The sequence below is a fragment of the Polypterus senegalus genome, chromosome 5 (assembly GCF_016835505.1).
Source record: "Polypterus senegalus isolate Bchr_013 chromosome 5, ASM1683550v1, whole genome shotgun sequence".
Taxonomy (NCBI): domain Eukaryota; kingdom Metazoa; phylum Chordata; class Cladistia; order Polypteriformes; family Polypteridae; genus Polypterus; species Polypterus senegalus.
Genome location: NC_053158.1, coordinates 131,414,057 through 131,433,538, shown reverse-complemented (window position 1 = coordinate 131,433,538; position 19,482 = coordinate 131,414,057).

The window sequence follows — 19,482 nt, the reverse complement described above, 5'->3', positions numbered from 1 at the left end:
AAACTCTTTTCAGACATCTAAACACCATGCAGAGTAGACAGAGATTGGATCCAGAACTCACAAATATGTATCCTTTAGAAAAGTAAAACAAATTTTGTTTGGAAATTTTTATATTAGTACAGTGGAACCTCGGGTCACGACCATAATTTGTTCCAAAACTCTGGTTACAACCCAATTTGTAATTAAGTAAAGTAATTTCCCCTATAGGATTGTATGTAAATACAATTAATCCGTTCCGGACCGTACAAGCTGTATGTAAATATTTTTTTTAAAGATGTTCAAGCACAAAAATAGTTAATTATACCATAGAATGCACAGTGTAATAGTAAACTAAATGTAAAAACATTGAATAGCACTGAGAAAACCTTGAACAGAGAAAACTAACATTGCAAGAGTTCACTTTATAGCCTTATGAACTGCTCGCTATAAACACTTTTTAATGAGTTTTAAGCACAGGGGGAAAAAATGAACATTTAAAAAATCCGTTATTTATAAAAAAAAAAAAACTAACCATAAACAACCAAGAAAACTAACCTTGCAGGAGTTCACGCATAGCCTTGTGAACCGATCACTGTAAACACCTTTTTTTAATAAGTTTTAAGCACAGGGAAAAAAATGAACATTTGAAAAATCCATAATTTATGCACAAACTAACCATAAACAACCAAGAAAACTAACCTTGCATGAGTCGAGATCTGGCATGAAGGGAGTGAGGAGGAACTGGGTGGAGAGGAGATTATAGTTTTGAGGTAAAGTCCCTCTGCACGATGCACATCTGACCGAAAACAATGTACTGTACAGGGAGAGACTGAACACGTGCGTAAATCACCGGCACGTACGAACCGGAAGGGAAACTGGTTTGTTCGTAACCCGAGTGTGTGGTCATGAACAGATGCAAAGGTTTTTGCAAACTTTTTGGTCTTAATCTGATTTCTACGTGTTCCGAGACGTTCATGACCCGGGGTTCCACTGTACATTACATGTAGCAAAAACAAGCAACAATGTCAGTTAAGACAGGAATCAAATTGCAGTTGGAAATGACTTCATATGTATGAATTTTCTACATATTGAAATGTGTTCTGTGTTTATTTTAATAATGTTAGGCAATGCAACAAAGTTAATGTTTATTACAGGTCACCCTTTAATTTCTAAATATTTTTCAGTATTAGAACATTTTATTTTACTTAAAAAATTCTGAAAGAATTGTACATAAGAGATCCCTGCTTTATTTTTTCCCATTTAGGTCTTCCTTCCTTTTTCTTTATATGTGTTTATAGTTTAGTAAATTCTCCATTATAATCAAGATGACACTTTGCATTATTGTAGTTTATGTTTTTTTTAATTGCCAGTAACTCAGGTAGTACTCCTGTCACATTTAGGTGATTAAACAAAGTGTATTGATGTCTGATTTGTACAGCTTGTTCCTGTTTTGCATGTTTCTTCAGCACTATTAATGCATTTATTTATTTGCAGTTCCTTGAAACATTTTAATGCCACTGCCAAATTTATATCAGGCCATCTTATTGTGGAACATTTTAGCTGAAAAATTCAGCATATTTTCTTTTCCTGTAACAAGGAGTGCTTTCATGTGCTTTTCAAAGCTTTATCCTATCCACTTTTATGTTAGCTTTAAATTATAAACATTTGATGTCCAGACAATGGTTTTACAGAAGAATGTTCTTTTTTAATTATAGATGCATTTAATGATTATGGGTCCATATTTGTAAAGCCATTGTCTGTGATGCTGCTCCCAAGGGCTGGATGGGATGTCTAACTATGTTGGCAATTTCCTCTTATCCTGTCATTAATTATGTACATACCTGGGATCTTGCAAAGGTTCAGACCTGCTTACCAGTCTCGCTTTATGTATTAACAAAAATCTTTCATTGTGCTATAGTAAGGGTTTTTTTAAGTTGTTAACATATTTTTGGGGGTTCAGGAAGTCCACTCCTGGCATTGAGTGTACCACAAAGAAACATAAATAGTGAGAACTTGAGAAATGGGGATTTCATTGTGGAGGACTCAAAGAGCTCTTGCCAGGGGTGCTGCGAGATTTTAGGACCCACAAAAGGATATCATATTGGGCCCTCCACCCAGACTTGTCTTATCCTTATCAGTTACTCTCCATAAACCTGGGTCATTTAACAGGCGGTAATCTTCCTCTGAAAACCTGCTGCCACATTACTTTACATATCAGATCTGTTTTTCAACATCCTTAATTTGAATCTGTCTTTCTTCCTTTCTTTATCCTTCATACTCTGTGCTTCTAGTCACACTTACTTTGTCACAATCATCACCTTTCACCATTTTCCCCACCTTCACACTCCTCTCTCATTGCATAAGTGGATCCTGGATCTGCAGAGTACACCCAGGATAAAGTAATATGCTATGCTATCCTCATAATAAAACACAATATAGTAAAATATATAAAAAGAATCACCGTATTTGCAGAGACTATTATGGTAAGTAACAGTTTAGTTTAGGTACTGCAAAACTGTATCAATTACTCATTTACATAAGAAGACATTAATAAAGGTTACCTTAAATAGACTTATAAACCATCCAGTTATTTATCTCTGTGCACTGTAGGAATATTAAGATTCTTTGATACACTAGTAAAATTACATATTAGGGATGACGAGGTCTTATTACTGAAGTATGCAATATCAAGAGAGTTATTTTTCTTGTCCACATTGCACAGATAAATAACCACTTCACTGATACTTCGTAAATGTTAGTAACAACAAAAGAAGCCTTTGCTAAGGTGTGTTACATAAGAGTAAATGAGGAATAGATGCTTTTTTGCAGTACCAAAAGTGCTACCACTACCACAATTAGTTACATTTGCTCTCAAAATAAACATTCATCTTGAAAATTAGCTGGATGGCAACTTTTATACCACAGACTGCAATTCATGTCATTAACTCCAGGGCCATAGTAAGTTCTGCTTTAAACTAATTGAAAATATCTGTTAGCTTAATCCTGTTTGTCTACTTCAGTTTGGAGTTATGTTGAGGAGGGAGGTGATGAAATTGTTGCTAAAACTGCATCTGAGCATGATGTTAGCTCTCAGCACTGCATACTCTGCAAATGATGAGGTGTCAGAGCTCATAGGGACGACTCTGGGAGTGGAATGGGGTGTACAGTCAACAGCAGTTTGGGTACTGGAAAATGGCGCTGTTAATAGTGTATTGTCATATTGTCACATGTCAGCATGATAAATGCATGAAATTAGTCATGTTTACATGAATACTCGCATGCAGAAATGAGTATTTTATCTTATTTTATTTTATCTTATCTTATTTTATCTTGAAATCTTACATTTTTGCACAGTTCATCACACTCAGTGAAGCACACTTCTTAAATTCATCTGATGCATCTTTATTCCCATTGCTTCACTCCTGTTCCTTTAATCTCTCAGCCTCTGTGTCACATGTTTTTTGACTACACTGATCTGATGATTCCAGTTTTTGGACCTAATATTTTCTTTTTCACATCAGTCAGTCAGTAAACAGATTTGGTACTTTTAAACGTTTAAATAAGGTGTGTAAAATCAGGTATACTGGTGCTCATCAGCTCTAGCACAAATATAGCAGTGGCTCACATGTACTCTTATAAAAATTCTGTCTAGTATTAAAATCATTAGCAACAGAAACATCTTGTTCTCTGCTTACTGTGATAGCTCATTACTTGCAGATTACTCAATAATAAATATAAGTCTGCATAGCTAATTTGAACTGGCTTCTAATTAGATTTTTTTAAACTTTTCGTTGTTGGGTTAGATTGAATGATCCTGTAAACTGGTTAATTTGCCGTATGAATGGAAAATGGACTAACATTAATGAAATTACCTGTCTTTGAAGAAAATTGAGTGGCCAACTGTCACCCTCTCTTCTTTCTTCCAAACTGTACCTGACCTTCTTTTCTTTTCTGAAATCTGGAATTTGCCTTCATCATTTCAATTTAAACTAAATAAAAACACATGGAAATAACTTTGGCTAATACTTGTGTGGATTGGCATTAGTTAAAATACAGGGGTAAAATAACAATGTAGAGGCTGTCTGGATAGCTACTTCTCACCTAAAAACAAGAAAATACAAAAACTATTAGTTTATAACTTACTAGCCAACCCGCGGCGTACCATACGCCACATAATCAAGCCGGTTTTTTAATCATTTTTAAGCACAGGGAGAAAATTTAACATTTGTAAAATCGGTAATGTAATAAATCAGCAAGAAAAGCAACATTGTAACAATGCACGGAACGAACCAAACCACACAATCGTCTGTGCGGCGTAGCGAGGTGGGAGGGGGGTGTGTGCAAAGTGCAGGAGCATCTAAGAAGATGCATGTTTGTTGCGGATGCGAATTGCTGTATGTAGCGTGTACAACACTTTGCCATGCGTCATAACCGAAAACTCGTTTTTTAAAGACTGCTCACTTCATTGTGTTTTAACCTCAGTTGTAAAGGAATGTTTTAATGATCCCATGGGATACCCCTCGCAAACAGTTTTACACGCTGCATATGGCGATTCACCTCCGCGAAACATGCCTCTATTAACAGTCAACGTGTGGGTGGGGGGTGTGTACAAAGGGTAGGGACGAAAACAGTGGGAGCGTATGAGTCGCACTTAGTGGCAATTCCACGGTTTGCAGCCCGAATGGGGTTCAACGGCTTACCCACGCCTAGACACACGCTCAATCTCATGCATAATTATTTATTGAATGATAAACACTTCTGAAAAGACACGGTTGTCTAAAACAGGTTGGTGTGAGAATACAACAGTAAGTGAATGAAAAGATGGAACTCTGGAGAGAGCAAAATACAACACAATAGTGAACCCGCGGCATAACAAACGCTGCATAATTATTTATTGATGGTTGAACACTTCTGGAAAGACACAGGGACACCCTGCAAACTGTTCTACGCCGCATACAGCGATTCACATCTGCGACAAACTGTTTTACACACTGCATACAGCGAATCACATCCGCGACATGATTTTTCCTAGATGGTCCTGTCGCGTCCACCCTCACACTCGAAGCATACACACTGCCTGCTCATGTGCCCGGTCGCAAGAGAAACTCACGGAGAGCCGCCCACCAGCTGCCTGTGTGTGTGCCTCTGTCTGTCTCTTGTGCGGCTTTCTCTTGCGCTGCCTCTGTGTGAACCAGTCAGGCACAGAGAAGGTCAACTGCTGACAGAGCGTCTCGACTGTTGCAGGGCCTGCATTGGTGAAGCAGGTGAGAAGGTAATGAAACAGAGGCACAGGGCTTATTGGCTTTTAAAGGCTAATTCCTTCATTGTGCTTTAACCTCCGTTTTAAAGGATTGTTTTTGATTCACCGCAAGAATCATGCCTCTATGAACAGTCAACGTAGCTCGGAGGTACATAACATTAACCTGACCTGCACTGCATGTGGCCTCTACGACAGGCGAACATAAATGACACCATTTTTTCTGTGTCGTCGCGTCCGAGTTGGTGGGCGTGGCCCTGCAAGTTGTCGTCATATCCAATGGTCTTGGAGTTGGTGGGCGTGGCTCCTTCCTGTGTGCGCCATAGGTCTCTCACTTGTCGGCGGCTTAGTGAATCCACGCCCCTTCCGGCGTGCTTTTCATGGTTGTCTTGCCTGAGTGAATTATATATATAGATTAGTAAATTATTGTATTAAACATAATTTCAATAACTGGAATATAAAAACGGATACATTGTATTTTAATATTTTTGAAGATCCCTGTCAGTCAGAGGCCAAACCTACCAATTGATTTTTCTGTATAACTGGAGGAAAGCTGTGTGTTTGTCACTCTTATACATTAGGCAGCTTACAGGTTTATAGGACCATCGTCACCACTCTCTGGCGTCTGACTAGTGACGACTACTTTACCTCAGAACATTTGTCATTAGATACATATGTCTCATAACTGTGAGACTTTTTGGCCTCTTAGAAACCTGAAGACAATGAAGTTACTTCTTTCCATCACAGTTTATTTTACTTATTTGGGTGTTTCTTGATGAATTGATGTGCAAAATTCAGACAGCTTTGCTCTGAACAAATGTATGTACTGTATCATAAACTCTTGAACCTTACACAGAACATTTAATGTTGGCTGCTTTCTATTATGCTTCATAGCTTAAAGTAAATGTCATCATTAGGTAACCATCATTTGCTGTTTATTGTTGCCATTGTTCCTTTATCCATTTTCTGATGAAAGGGTTTGGCATACATTTTCTCTGTTGAACAGGTTGATGAACCTCAATGATTAAGAGGAGTACTTCTTAACTGCCACAGGTTAGGAAGGGTTGTGACACTGCGTTGCTTTTTATTAGTGTTGATTTTCACATGAATTTCAGGGGGTCCTCCTGTTTATGGCCCTAGAGTTATAAGAGTCACCACTCAGCTCTGCTTGGTCCTCAAAATGACTGGACCTTCCCATAACTTCTGGACTCCAGTAGTGTCAGATACAAAACAATGCAATTAGCGCCATTGTCACCGGATGCAGTAGAAAATGTAGAAGTGGCAATACAATACAAGTCTTTTGCATTTCTTTTGCATCAACAGTTCAGTATTCATGTCCTGGGCCTGTTTTTGTAATTTTAAACTTTTTCTTTCCATTCTCAAGAGATGATTTCTTATGCTCATCTCTCATCGTCTTCAGCCACTTTATGATCTGGTCAATTGTAATGATCTAGTTTACCTATTTCATGAAAAGAATGCACTTGGCTCTCAGCATTGAGAAGCAATCCCTCATCCCCTTCCCTTCTTGTATTATAGAAGCTTGGCTGACTTACGACCTGCCTTTTGTAAAGCAGCTTTTGATTTAGCCTTTTATTTCTTTAATGTCATTGCAGTTTCTTTTCGATTTCAGAGTTTTGCTTTCCCCTTTAGATCAATACAGTGTCATTATGATGCACATTGACCATATTGATGGTGCTGTGTAGGTTAGAATCATTCACAACACTGAGCTGTCTTCCAGTGATTATCTCTTTTTTAATAATGTTGTGACAAAGCTGAGTAATGCCAATATACCAGTTGATGATATTTTACTGTTAAACACTAAGCAGACTGCAGTGGATTGGCCCCCCCTTTTGGGGTTGTTTCTTGCCTTATGCCCAAAGATCTTGGGAATGACTCTGCCTCCACATGCCACTGAACTGGATTGTGTGGGCCTGGGAATGTTATGTTTTTGTCTGAGAGGAATTGATTTATTACTTTTACAGAGTTTTATTTCTCGCCCATCAATTGCATCACATTGCACCACTCTAGAAAAATATTGGATCAGCTCCAACAGTATAATATTGTAACAGTGTTGAAGACTGTTAACTGTATTGACAGTTTATGTAACCCTGGTACTAGCTGAATAGCCTAAAGAATAATCCGTTTCTCCAGTTCATTTTATAGTATATGACTATCATAGATAGAGGTACAAAGTGCATTTAGTTGTATGCCGTTATTTTAATTTACCCTGAGGAAAAAAATACATATTGATATAGCCCCTGTAAAAACCAGCATAATCATAATATGTAAGGCCACAACTCTTGAGATTCACCATCTGTAAAATTATCATCCTCATCACTATTTGAAATTTCATGTGCTGTTTTTATTGAATTCAACTTTTTTTCCAACTATACTTACTTGCTCTATAGAAAGAACAGCTAACTCAATGGTTAGAACAAGGCTGCTGCAAAGCTTAAAATACATTGAAAAATATGAATTATCCAAATATTAAATTGCTACCCAATGCAACACTGAAAGTTTTACGTTTAAAATTCATAAAACAATAGTGTTTATTTAACAGCCATTGAAAAAACTCCTTCAATCCACTCTTTATTTTTCAATCATAATAATGTTATCTTTGCTGTTTCCAGCGTGTATCAATGTGGATTTCGATTTCCTGTGTGATTGCCCACTATATGATCACCTTTCTCAGACTTGATTCTTGTTTCCAGCTTCTAGCTACTGAGCATTCCTTCAGTTTTTGGGTTATACATCTTGTAGTAGTGGAAATAAAAATCATCAACTCAAAGCTGCCTTTAATTTTTACGATTAGCTACGAGCATTATGATTCCTTAAAGTTGGAGCCATCTGCCCTTTTCAAAAAATCAAATTGCTGTTTAAAGTAGGTCAGCTCTGCAAAAATCTGACAAGTAAACAGTAAAGAATAATGTCAGTGAATGAGATAGAGAAATGTAGGCAGCATTGATGTTCAACCCATATTCAATATGTCACTGTGGTCTGTATATTTAGTATGCTATGCACCCCTATAGTATGCATAAAATACTTTCACATACAATATACAACTTCCATCTATCCATTATCCAACCCGCTATATCCCAACCACAGGGTCTGCAGGAGCCAATCCCAGCCAACACAGGGCACAAGGCAGGAAACAAACCCCAGGCAGGGCGCCAGCCCCCTGCAGAATACACAACTTATTTCAACTTATTATTATAATTATTGTTACTTAGCTTGCTTGGCATTTTGTATGTTAAATATTACATACTGTAATAATAATAATAAGTTACATTTATTGAGTGCCTTTCACAAACCCAAGGTGCCTTTAAAAAAAAAAAGTAAAAAAGAAATTTACACAGATGAAAAAAGTTCGTAGAAGAGGAAAGTTTTCGGTTGAGATTTAAAACTGCAGAAAGAGGAGCAATCTCGGAGAGACTGAGGAAGAGAGTTCCAGAGTTGAGGGGTGTCACAGGTGGCTGGGGGTGGTACCCTGCCAGCTGCTTACAGCTCCTCCAGACCCCAATGGGGGCAACAGCGCTGGTGGCTTTGGAGACCACGGGAACAGAGCTTGGAAGCTCAACCCTATAGGGGCCCGTGGTCACCGCCAGGGGGCGCCCCAATGCCTTTGGAGCCCTGGCCCTCAGCACTTCCGCCACACCCGGAAGTGCTGGGGGGAAGAAGACCAGGGTGTGTAGCCGGTACTTCTGCCACACTGGGGAGTGCCGGCGGAAGATATTCGGGAGGCACCTGGAGCTCGTCCGGGTGTGTATAAAAGGGGCCGCCTCCTTCCATTTGATGGCTGGAGTTGGGAGGACGAGACAAGGTCTTGGAGGAGAGGAAAGGAGGCGGCCTGAAAAGAAAGACAAAAGTCATTGTGAGGCCTGGACTTGGGGGTTGGGGTTGTGTTGCACTTATTTGTAAATATTATGTATATTAAACGTGTGTTGGGTGAACCATCGCTGTCCGCCTGTCTGTGTCCGGGCCATATTCCACAATGGCATCCCAGATGGGACTCTCTGCCTGCTACCGCAATCTGCAGACCGGAGATCATTGACTACACTGAGAAGAGCTGTTTGGGTGCTTGGCTGTGTACGAAAGCCAGACTGAAAAGGCTCATAGAGCGTATTATCTAGAAGAAAAGCATGGAGTTGTGTACCAACCACACGTTCCACCACTTTAGCCAAAAAAGGAGATTAGAGATAGGCCTGTAACTGGAGAGAAGGGAAGGATCCAGGTCAGGTTTTTTAAGGATTGGGGTAACTGCAGCAGTTTTGAGGGCAGTAGGGACAGAACCTGAAATGAAACATGCATTTACCAATGAGGCAATCTTTCCTTTTGTTTTCACTATTAAACTGTATTAGTCTATAAGTATTATCTGGGCTCTGCCGGGATAAATTATGAGAAAGCTGTTTGTTCCCAAAGATTTCTATCAAAAGGAAAGTGAAAGCATTACTGTACCCTCATTGGCTTAAAAACCTTGCCAACATCTGACTTCTGACACCCTGGAGTATTATAACCACTCAATCAATCAATCAACATTTATTTATATAGCACATATTCATACAAAAAAAAAAATGTAGCTCAAAGTGCTTTACAAAATGAATAGAGTAATAGAAGACACAATAAAAGATAAACATAAGTCAACATTAATTAACATAGAATAAGAGTAAGGTCCGATGGCCAGGGTGGACAGAAAAACAAAAAACTCCAAAGCTGGAGAAAAAATAAAATCTGTAGGGGTTCCAGACCAAGAGACCGCCCAGTCCCCTCTGGGCATTCTACCTAACATAAATCATCATATTTTCATGGAAGGACCTGATGATGATGGTCACGTAGACTTCTGGCTTTCAGTCCATCATTGTTGGAGCATCATGATGCTTTGAGTAGGTGGTGGCAGGCCGCCACCACAAAGAAACCGGAAAAAGAAACAGAAGAGAGAGGGGTCAGTATGGATTTTAGAGCCACCATGAATAGTTATTATGAAGAATTGAACATACAGAGTATCAGGATTATGTTAAAGTGAAGTTATAAAAAGGCCATGTTAAAGTAATGTGTTTTCAGCAGTGTTTTAAAGTGCTCTACTGTATTTGCCTGGCGAATTCCTATTGGCAGGCTATTCCAGATTTTAGGTGCATAGCAGCAGAAGGCCGCCTCACCACTTCTTTTAAGTTTAGCTTTTGGAATTATAAGGAGACACTCATTTGAAGATCTAAGGTTACGATTTGGAATATAACGTGTCAGGCATTCCGATATATAAGATGGAGCGAGATTATTTAAGGCTTTATAAACCATAAGCAGTATTTTAAAGTCAATCCTGAATGACACAGGCAACCAGTGTAGTGACATCAAAACTGGAGAAATGTGTTCGGATTTTCTTTTCCCAGTTAGGATTCTAGCAGCTGCATTCTGCACTCGTTGCAAATGATTTATGTCTTTTTTGGGTAGTCCTGAGAGGAGTGCGTTACAGTAATCTAGTCTACTGAAAACAAAAGCGTGAATTAATTTCTCAGCATCTTTCAATGATATAAGAGGTCTAACTTTAGCTATGTTTCTTAAATGAAAAATGCTGTCCTAGTGGTCTGATGAATATGCGATTTAAAATTCAGATTACAGTCAACAGTTACCCCTAAATTTTTTACTTCCGTCTTAACTTTTAATCCTAATGCATCAAGTTTATTTCTGATAACCTCATTGAATCCATTATTGCCAATTACTAAAATTTCAGTTCTTTATTTAGTTTGAGAAAATTACTATTCATCCATTCAGAAATACCAGTAAGACATTGTGTTAGTGTATCGAAAGAGTCGGAGTCATCAGGTGCTATTGATAAGTACAGCTGTGTGTCATCAGCATAGCTGTGGTAGCTCACATTGTAACCTGAGATAATCTGACCTAACGGAAGCATGTAGATTGAGAATAACAGCGGACCCAGGATAGAGCCTTGTGGAACACCATATCGGATATCATGTGTCTTTGAGATTTGATTACCACAACTCACAAAGAATTTTCTCCCTGCCAGGTAGGATTCAAACCAATTTAAGACACTGCCAGAGAGGCCCACCCATTGACTAAGGCGATTTCTAAGAATATTATGATCAATGGTGTCAAATGCAGCACTCAGATCTAAGAGGATGAGAACAGATAAATGGCCTCTGTCTGCATTTACCCGCAAGTCATTTACTACTTTAACAAGTGCAGTTTCTGTGCTGTGATTTGTTCTGAAGCCTGACTGAAAGTATCAAGAATAGCATGTTTATTTAGGTGGTCATTTAACTGCATAATGACTGCCTTCTCTAAATTTTACTTAAGAAGGGCAGGTTAGAAATGGGTCTAAAATTTTCAAAGGCAGAGGGGTCAAGATTATGTTTCTTAAGAAGGGGTTTAACTACAGCAGTCTTAAGACAGTCTGGAAAGACCCCCGTATCTAATGACGAATTTACTATGTCCAGAATATTGTCAATTAGACGCCTGATATTTCTTTGAAAAACCTGGTTGGTATTGGGTCAAGGACGCAGGTGGAGGGTTTCAGTTGAGAGATTATACTATGTAATTCAGGTAAATCTATCCTGGTGAAAGCATTTAATTTGTTTATAACGGAGTACCGGGGCTTTGGAGGTTCTGCAGTGTTCGGGAGATATACTATGTTATCTCTAATATCATTAATTTTTTGAGTGAAAAATACAGCAATGTTCTCACAGGTTTCACTGGAAGTATTCTGGGGGCATTCCTTTGTGTTACCTGGGTTTAACAGACGGTCAATTGTTGAAAATAAGACTCTGGGATTACTAGCATTGTTATTTATAATATTAGAGAAATAGCAGCCTCTCAAGACGGACAGTGTTATTGTATTCTGTTATTTTAACTTTTAATATTTCATAGTGGATAGTTAGTTTAGTTTTCCTCCATTTACGCTCAGCTCTACGACATGTTCTTTTTAAATCAGACACTCTTTGGGTCTTCCATGGAATAACAGTACTAGAGGATTTTTTAACTGTCTTTTCAGGTGCAACTATGTCAACAGCAGTTCTTACTTTAGAATTAAAGTTTTCCACTTTACTATTTACATTATCCTCGCTATTATAGCTGGCATTATAAACGGACTGATTGCTTAGAATAGTTGTAAGCTTTAAAGCTGCTGATGAGTCAAAGAAGCGTTTTTTAACAAAATGCTTCTCATGAGCGTTTTCTATCTTTATTTCTATATTAAATAGTAGAAGGAAATGGTCTGATAGACCGATATCAGTGACCTGCTTTATATCAACTTTAAGTCCTTTAGTAATCACTAAGTCTAACGTATGACCTGCTTTATGTGTAGGCTGATTTACGAGCTGCCTCAAATCAAAAGAGTCCAGGAGGTTCATGAATTCCTTTACCTTTTGGTCACACTGATTGTCGACATGAAAGTTAAAGTCGCCACTATTAAGAGTGCATCATAGTTTGTAACTAAAATTGACATTAAGTCAGAGAATTCCTCAAGGAAAGACGCGTTATATTTAGGAGGTCTATACACGGATAATACGAGAACGTGAGAATCTCCATGAATAACAACGGCGAGATACTCAAAGGACTTAAATTTACCAAAACTAACATCTTTACATTTTAATCGGCTCGAGTAAATGTTTGCCAAACCGCCCTTTTCCCTGGCGGTCGCACGAGTAAAACTGTAATCCGGAGGCGCAGATTCGATTAAAACTGCCGCCCCATTGAATTAAGCCATGTTTCATTTAGCAATAAAATCAATGTTTCTATCACTAATAAGATCGTTTATAAAAATGTCTTGTTAGTTAAAGCTCTAACATTTAATAGTGCCATATTTAATGTTTCTGAAGGGCAGAGCTGAATTTTATGCGTGTTATCGGTAATCGGAACAAAAATTAAGTTATTTTTGTTAACGCCGCTCTGTGTGTACTTTTTATGTAATCTACAATCCGTTTTTATAGTCTTAATGCAGTGTTGATCTGAAGTAGTAATTTCAATTAAATTATTGGTGTTTTTGCCGCACTGCCTAGATTTTTTACGTGCGTTAAGATTTGTTATTAGATTATTAATGATGTGCACTTTAACGGAAGACTCTGTTAAGCCATTATGTCCTATCAAACCAGTAGCATTACGTAAGGGGTTAGCAGTAGAAGTAGACAGTCAAGATAGACGAATTACCTTAGCGATGTTTTCGGAGAGGACCCGGGCGCCAAATCTATTCGGATGCAGTCCATCCCGCTTGAAGAAGCACGGCCTTTCCCAAAAAAGATCCCAGTTGTCTATAAACCCGATGTCTTGATTCTCGCAGAAGCCTCTCAGCCAGTTGTTTAAACCCAGCAGACGACTGTAGTATTCATGCGATCGTCTGACGAGAGGTAGTGGACCGAGATGAAGATTTTTGGATGGGGTCCTCTCCTTCGTGTCTTCAACTAGTGCTGCGAAGTCAGCCTTGAGAACCTCTGACTCGGTGCCTTATGTCGTTTACGCCGGCATGTAGAATGATGGATCCAATTGCCCTCTTGTGCTTCTGGTAGAAGGTCGGCGCCCGCCTCATCACATCTTGACATGCTTAATGCTGGGAATTTTGTATTGCAGCAATCCATAACCTTCTACCCTTCAAATCTGTGTACACTCCAAGAGTACCTGGAGAAGAAAATGGCTGAAGTACTGTTAGTATCTAATTTAACAGTGTGAAAGAGAAAGAGTGAGTGAGCATCCTTACCACTACACCTGCATTCACCTTATTGAACCTGCCATGGGATGTGCACTGAATGATTATTTAATATGACCTTTGAATAAATTATTTTTTATTTCATAGTTAGTTTTTTTAATGGTGTTATTTCCAGCATGCATTTCTCAACAGTTCATCTCATTCATCTATGGAGCTGATTGCTCAAGTTGAAGCATTGAGTACACATGACTCAGTTCCTTTATTGGAGTGATATCAGAACAATAACCATTGAGTTGCTATCAAAATATGTATGGAAGCCAACATATGTAGAAATATGATGAAGAATGGATGAGTGATTAAGATAAATGCAGGATGATTAATACAGAACAGCATGAGTATACTGAGTGTACATAAAGGCAAATACCAAGAAAAAAAATGAGGGCACAGTTGTGGCAAAATAAGATTCACTGGCAGTTGTATCACAAAAAAAGATTTCTTCAGAAGCAGAGAGTTCAGTGCTTCATTGAAGCTAAATACTGCTGGCACTGTATGGGTTGAGACCTCATTGTCATAGGACATGGCGTCTGTGATGCTCCAGTTTGTTTTTCTTTCAGTAAGAGCCCATAAATCACTTCTGTGGCTCTTGTACAAGTCACAAGAGATAACTTGATAGAATGTTAGAAATTAGGCAAATGATCCCACCAAAACTGAGGTCTGTCACGCTAGTTATTCAAGATGTATAACAAACATATTATGAGACAGACTAGGGGAACAAAATGTTGAATCATAACTGGTGTAAAACGTATAGATAATCTTAGTTTTATCAATTTAATAGCCATAAAAAAATAGGATTAAGCAAAGTAGTTCAGAAAAGGTAAGTGACAAAAATAAAAGGTAAAGCTAATGTTGATCTACTGTTCAAAATTCATTGATTTTAACAGACGTTTAAACAGGTCATCTGTTTGGGTACAAACAACCACATAGATACAGAGATTGGATGTGTAACACAACAGAACTCATGACCAACCATTGGGCGTACATGTACCTGAAAGTATCTGCAACATTACAACTAAAGGCAGAAAATAAAACAGGCACACTTTGAGAAGACAGGGAAAAATCATTATTCTTGATAACTAAAGGCTCAGCATAGCCTGTAGTGGTTCCTGCATTGTATATAGTGCTGCTAGGATAGTCCAGTTTCCATGATTATAGGTATAAAGATTAAGCTTGTTCAAAAATGAAGAGCAAGGCAGACCTAAAGTGAATCCAGTGTATTACACATGCTTTAAGAAGATATGTCTCTGTCTTGTGTCAAATTGATTTGAATCAACAAGATTACCTTTGCAAATTGCTCTTTTTTTCTTCAGGTTAAGTGGGCCAGATAGCTTCACTTATTGATTTCTTTTCAATTACATTACTGTTAAATGCTTTGTAAAGTGCTTTGAGATAATGTTCACCAGGATAGGTGCTGTGGAAAATAATGACTCTGTAATTGATTGATTGACTAACTGATTGATACATATCAACATAAGGACCATGTATTTTAGAGGCAAAAAAACATGAGCTGAACATCCCAGTCATTCATTAGTCTCTTGTAGCAAAATATGTTCCCTTCTAGGACTGCTGTCTACCATTGCTTAATTAGTATTAAGTGACAAAATACCCTTTCAGGATCATTATCAGTCATCAAATTATAAAATGTAATAAATAATATTCATTAAATACCAATGCCATTTGTTTGTGTTAAGGTGATTTTAACAGTGGTTTCTTTCTTTTTTTTGAGCAAAAAAGTTTGCTTTAACAAGATTAAGACAAGATTTTAAGGTAATGGGATGTGTGAGGAGCAAATCGTACAGTCAGAACTCCCAAAAGTACACAACTTCAGAATGCAAGTCATTTATTCATTCCTTATTTCAACTTTCTTGCATAGTTAACTGCAGTACTGGGAATCTGAGGATGGAGAATATCTTCGTGCCAGCAGGTGTAAAGTAGGGACAAACAGTGAAAAACATAATGATCCAAATGGTGCAGAGCATACTGCAATTTTTCATACATGGTCAAATTAAATGGCCAAATCAACCTAACCTGCAGATCTCTGTGATATAAAGGAAAACAAAATACCATTAGTAAAAACATTTAAAAAACAGCGGCATTTTTTAGAGGAGCGTCAGTATCTTCTAAGCAAACAGCCTCTGTGCAAACAGCCCCTCTGCTCACATCTCCTCCGTCAGGCGCAGAGAACGTCAGAGAGAGAGAGAGATTAAAGCAAACAATCAATAAATCAATAAGTGTGCTTTTGGAAGAAACGCGATAAAGCGGCATTTCTTAGAGGTGCGTCCGTATCCACTAGACAAACAGCTTCTGTGCAAACAGCACCTCTGCTCACAGCCCCTCCGTCAGGCGCAGAGAATGTCAGAGAGGGTGAGAGAGAGGCAGAGACAAGCAAACAATCAAGCTCTGCGCGGGATGCATATCTTATAGCATTGAGGAGTTTTAGTTAATATGTAATACATGCTCTGATTGAGTAGCTTCTAAGCCATCTGCCAATAGCGTCCCTTGTATGAAATCAACTGGGCAAACAAACTGAGGAAGCATGTACCATAAATTAAAAGACCCATTGTCCGCAGAAATCCGCAAACCAGCAAAAAATCTGTGATATATATTTAGATATGCTTACATTTAAAATCCGCGATAGAGTGAAGCCGCGAAGGTCGAAGCGCAATATAGCGAGGGATTACTGTAACCATATAATAGAAAAGTCAAGTGCTCAAGATTAAAGAAGTTGTGCAGGACATTCAACATAAGTGGTTATATGTATCCTATTTATTTATGTAGCTTTTACAGTAGTTTGAAGGTATATATATTTCAGAAATGTTTGTACTTTCAATTCTCCACCATAGAAAAGAATAAGCAAAAAAGGTTCCTATTAGCTCCTCCTTGAACCGTCACCTTATCGTGGTGGAGGGGTTTGCGTGTCCCAATGATCCTAGGAGCTATGTTGTCCGGGGCTTTATGCCCCTGGTAGGGCCACCCAAGGCAAACTGGTCCTAGGTGAGGGATGAGACAAAGAGCGGTTCAACAAACCTCCGATGAAGAGCAAAACTTTGGACAACGTTTTCCCTTGCCCGGACGCTGGTCACGGGCCCCCTCTGGAGCCAGGCCTGGAGGTGGGGCTCGATGGCGCCTGGTGGCGGGCCTGCACCCATGGGGCTCGGCCGGGCACAGCCGAAGAGGTAACGTGGGTCCTCCTCCCCATGGGCTCACCACCTATGGGAGGGGCCAAGGAGGTTGGGTGCAGTGTGAGTTGGGTGGTGGCCGAAGGCGGGGACCTTGGCGGTCTGATCCTCGGCTACAGAAACTGGCTCTTGGGGCGTGGAATGTCACCTCTCTGAAGGGAAGGAGCCTGAGCTAGTGCGCGAGGTCGAGAGGTTCCGGCTAGATATAGTCGGACTCACCTCGACGCACAGCTTAGACTCTGGAACCAATCTCCTTGAGAGGGGCTGGACTCTCTACCACTCTGGAGTTGCCCCCAGTGAGAGGCGAGCAGGTGTGGGCATACTTATTGCCCCCCAACTTGGAGCCTGTGCATTGGGGTTTACCCCGGTGGACGAGAGGGTGGCCTCCCTCCGCCGGGTGGGGAAGGGTCCTGACTGTTGTTTGTGCATATGCCGAACAGCAGTTTGGAGTATCCACCCTTTTGGAGTCTCTGGAGGGTTGCTAGAGGGCATACCTTCTGGGATTCCCTCGTTTTGCTGGGAGACTTCAATGCTCACGTGGGCAATGACAGTGAGACCTGGAAGGCGTGATTGGGAGGAATGGCCCCGATCTGAACCCGAGCGGTGTTTTGTTATTGGACTTCTGTGCTCGCCACGGATTGTCCATACGAACACCATGTTCAAGCATAAGGGTGTTCATATGTGCACTTGGCACCAGGACACCCTAGGCCTCAGGTCGATGATGACTTTGTGGTGTGTCGCCGGACTTGCGGCCATATGTCTTGGACACTCGGGTGAAGAGAGGGGCGGAGCTGTCAACTGATCACCACCTGGTGGTGAGTTGGCTTCGATGGTGGGGAAGATGCGGTCAGACCTGGTAGGCCCAAGCGTGTTGTGAGGGTCTGCTGGGAGCGGCTGGCAGAGTCCCCTGTCAGAAGTAGCTTCAACTCCCACCTCCGGCAGAACTTCAACCACGCCCCGAGGGAGGTGGGGACATTGAGTCGAATGGGCCATGTTCCGTGCCTCTATTGTTGAGGCGGCTGACGGAGCTGTGGCCGCAAGGTGGTCGGTGCCTGTCGTGGCGGCAATCCCGAACCCGTTGGTGGACACCGGCGGTGAGGGATGCCGTCAAGCTGAAGAAGGAGTCCTATAGGACTTTTTTGTCCTGTGGGTCTCTGGAGGCAGCTGATAGGTACCGGCAGGCCAAGCGGAAACGGCCGGTTGTTGCTGAGGCAAAACTTCGGGCATGGGAGGAGTTTGGAGAGGCCATGGAGAGCGACTTTCGGACGGCTTCGAGGAGATTCTGGTCCACCGTCCGGCGTCTCAGGAGGGGGAAGCAGTGCAGTGTCAACACCGTATATGGTGGGGATGGTGCGCTGCTGACCTCACTTCGGACGTGGGTCGGTGGGAGGAGTACTTCGAAGACCTCCTCAATCCCACTAAAATGCCTTCCAATGAGGAAGCAGAGCCTGGGGACTCTGAGGTGGGCTCTCCCATCTCTGGGACTGAAGTCACCGAGGTGGTCAAAAAACTCCTTGGTGGCAGGGCCCCGGGGGTGGATGAGATACGCCGGAGTTCCTTAAGGCTCTGGATGTTGTAGGACTGTCTTGGTTGACACGTCTCTGCAACATCGCATGGACATCGGGACAGTGCCTCTGGATTGGCAGACCGGGGTGGTGGTCCCCCTCTTTAAAAAGGGGGACCGGAGGGTGTGTTCCAACTATAGAGGGATCACACTCCTCAGCCTCCCTGGAAAAGTCTATTCGGGGTTCTGGAGAGGAGGGTCCGTCGGATAGTGAACCTCGGATTCAGGAGGAACAGTGTGGTTTTCGTCCTGGTCGCGAACAGTGGACCAGCTCTTCACCCTTAGCAGAGTCCTGGAGGGTGCATGGGAGTTTGCCCGACCGGTCTACATGTGTTTTGTGGACTTGGAAAAGGCATTCGACCGTGTCCCTTCGGGAATCCTGTGGGGGTGCTCGGGAGTATGGGGTACGGACCCCTGATAAGAGCTGTTCGGTCTCTGTACAACCGGTGTCAGAGCTTGGTCCGCATTGCCGGCAGTAAGTCGAGCCCGTTTCCAGTGAGAGTTGGACTCCGCCAGGGCTGCCCTTTGTCACCGATTCTGTTCATAACTTTTATGGACAGAATTTCTAGGCGCAGCCAGGGTGTTGAAGGGGTCGGTTTGGTGGACTCAGGATTGGGTCACTGCTTTTGCAGATGATGTTGTCCTGTTTGCTTCATCAGGCCGTGATCTTCAGCTCTCTCTGGATCCGCAGCTGAGTGTGAAGCTGGGATGAGAATCAGCACCTCCAAATCCGAGAGCATGGTCCTCAGCCGGAAAAGGGTGGAGTGCCCTCTCAGGATTGGGGGAGAGATCCTGCCCC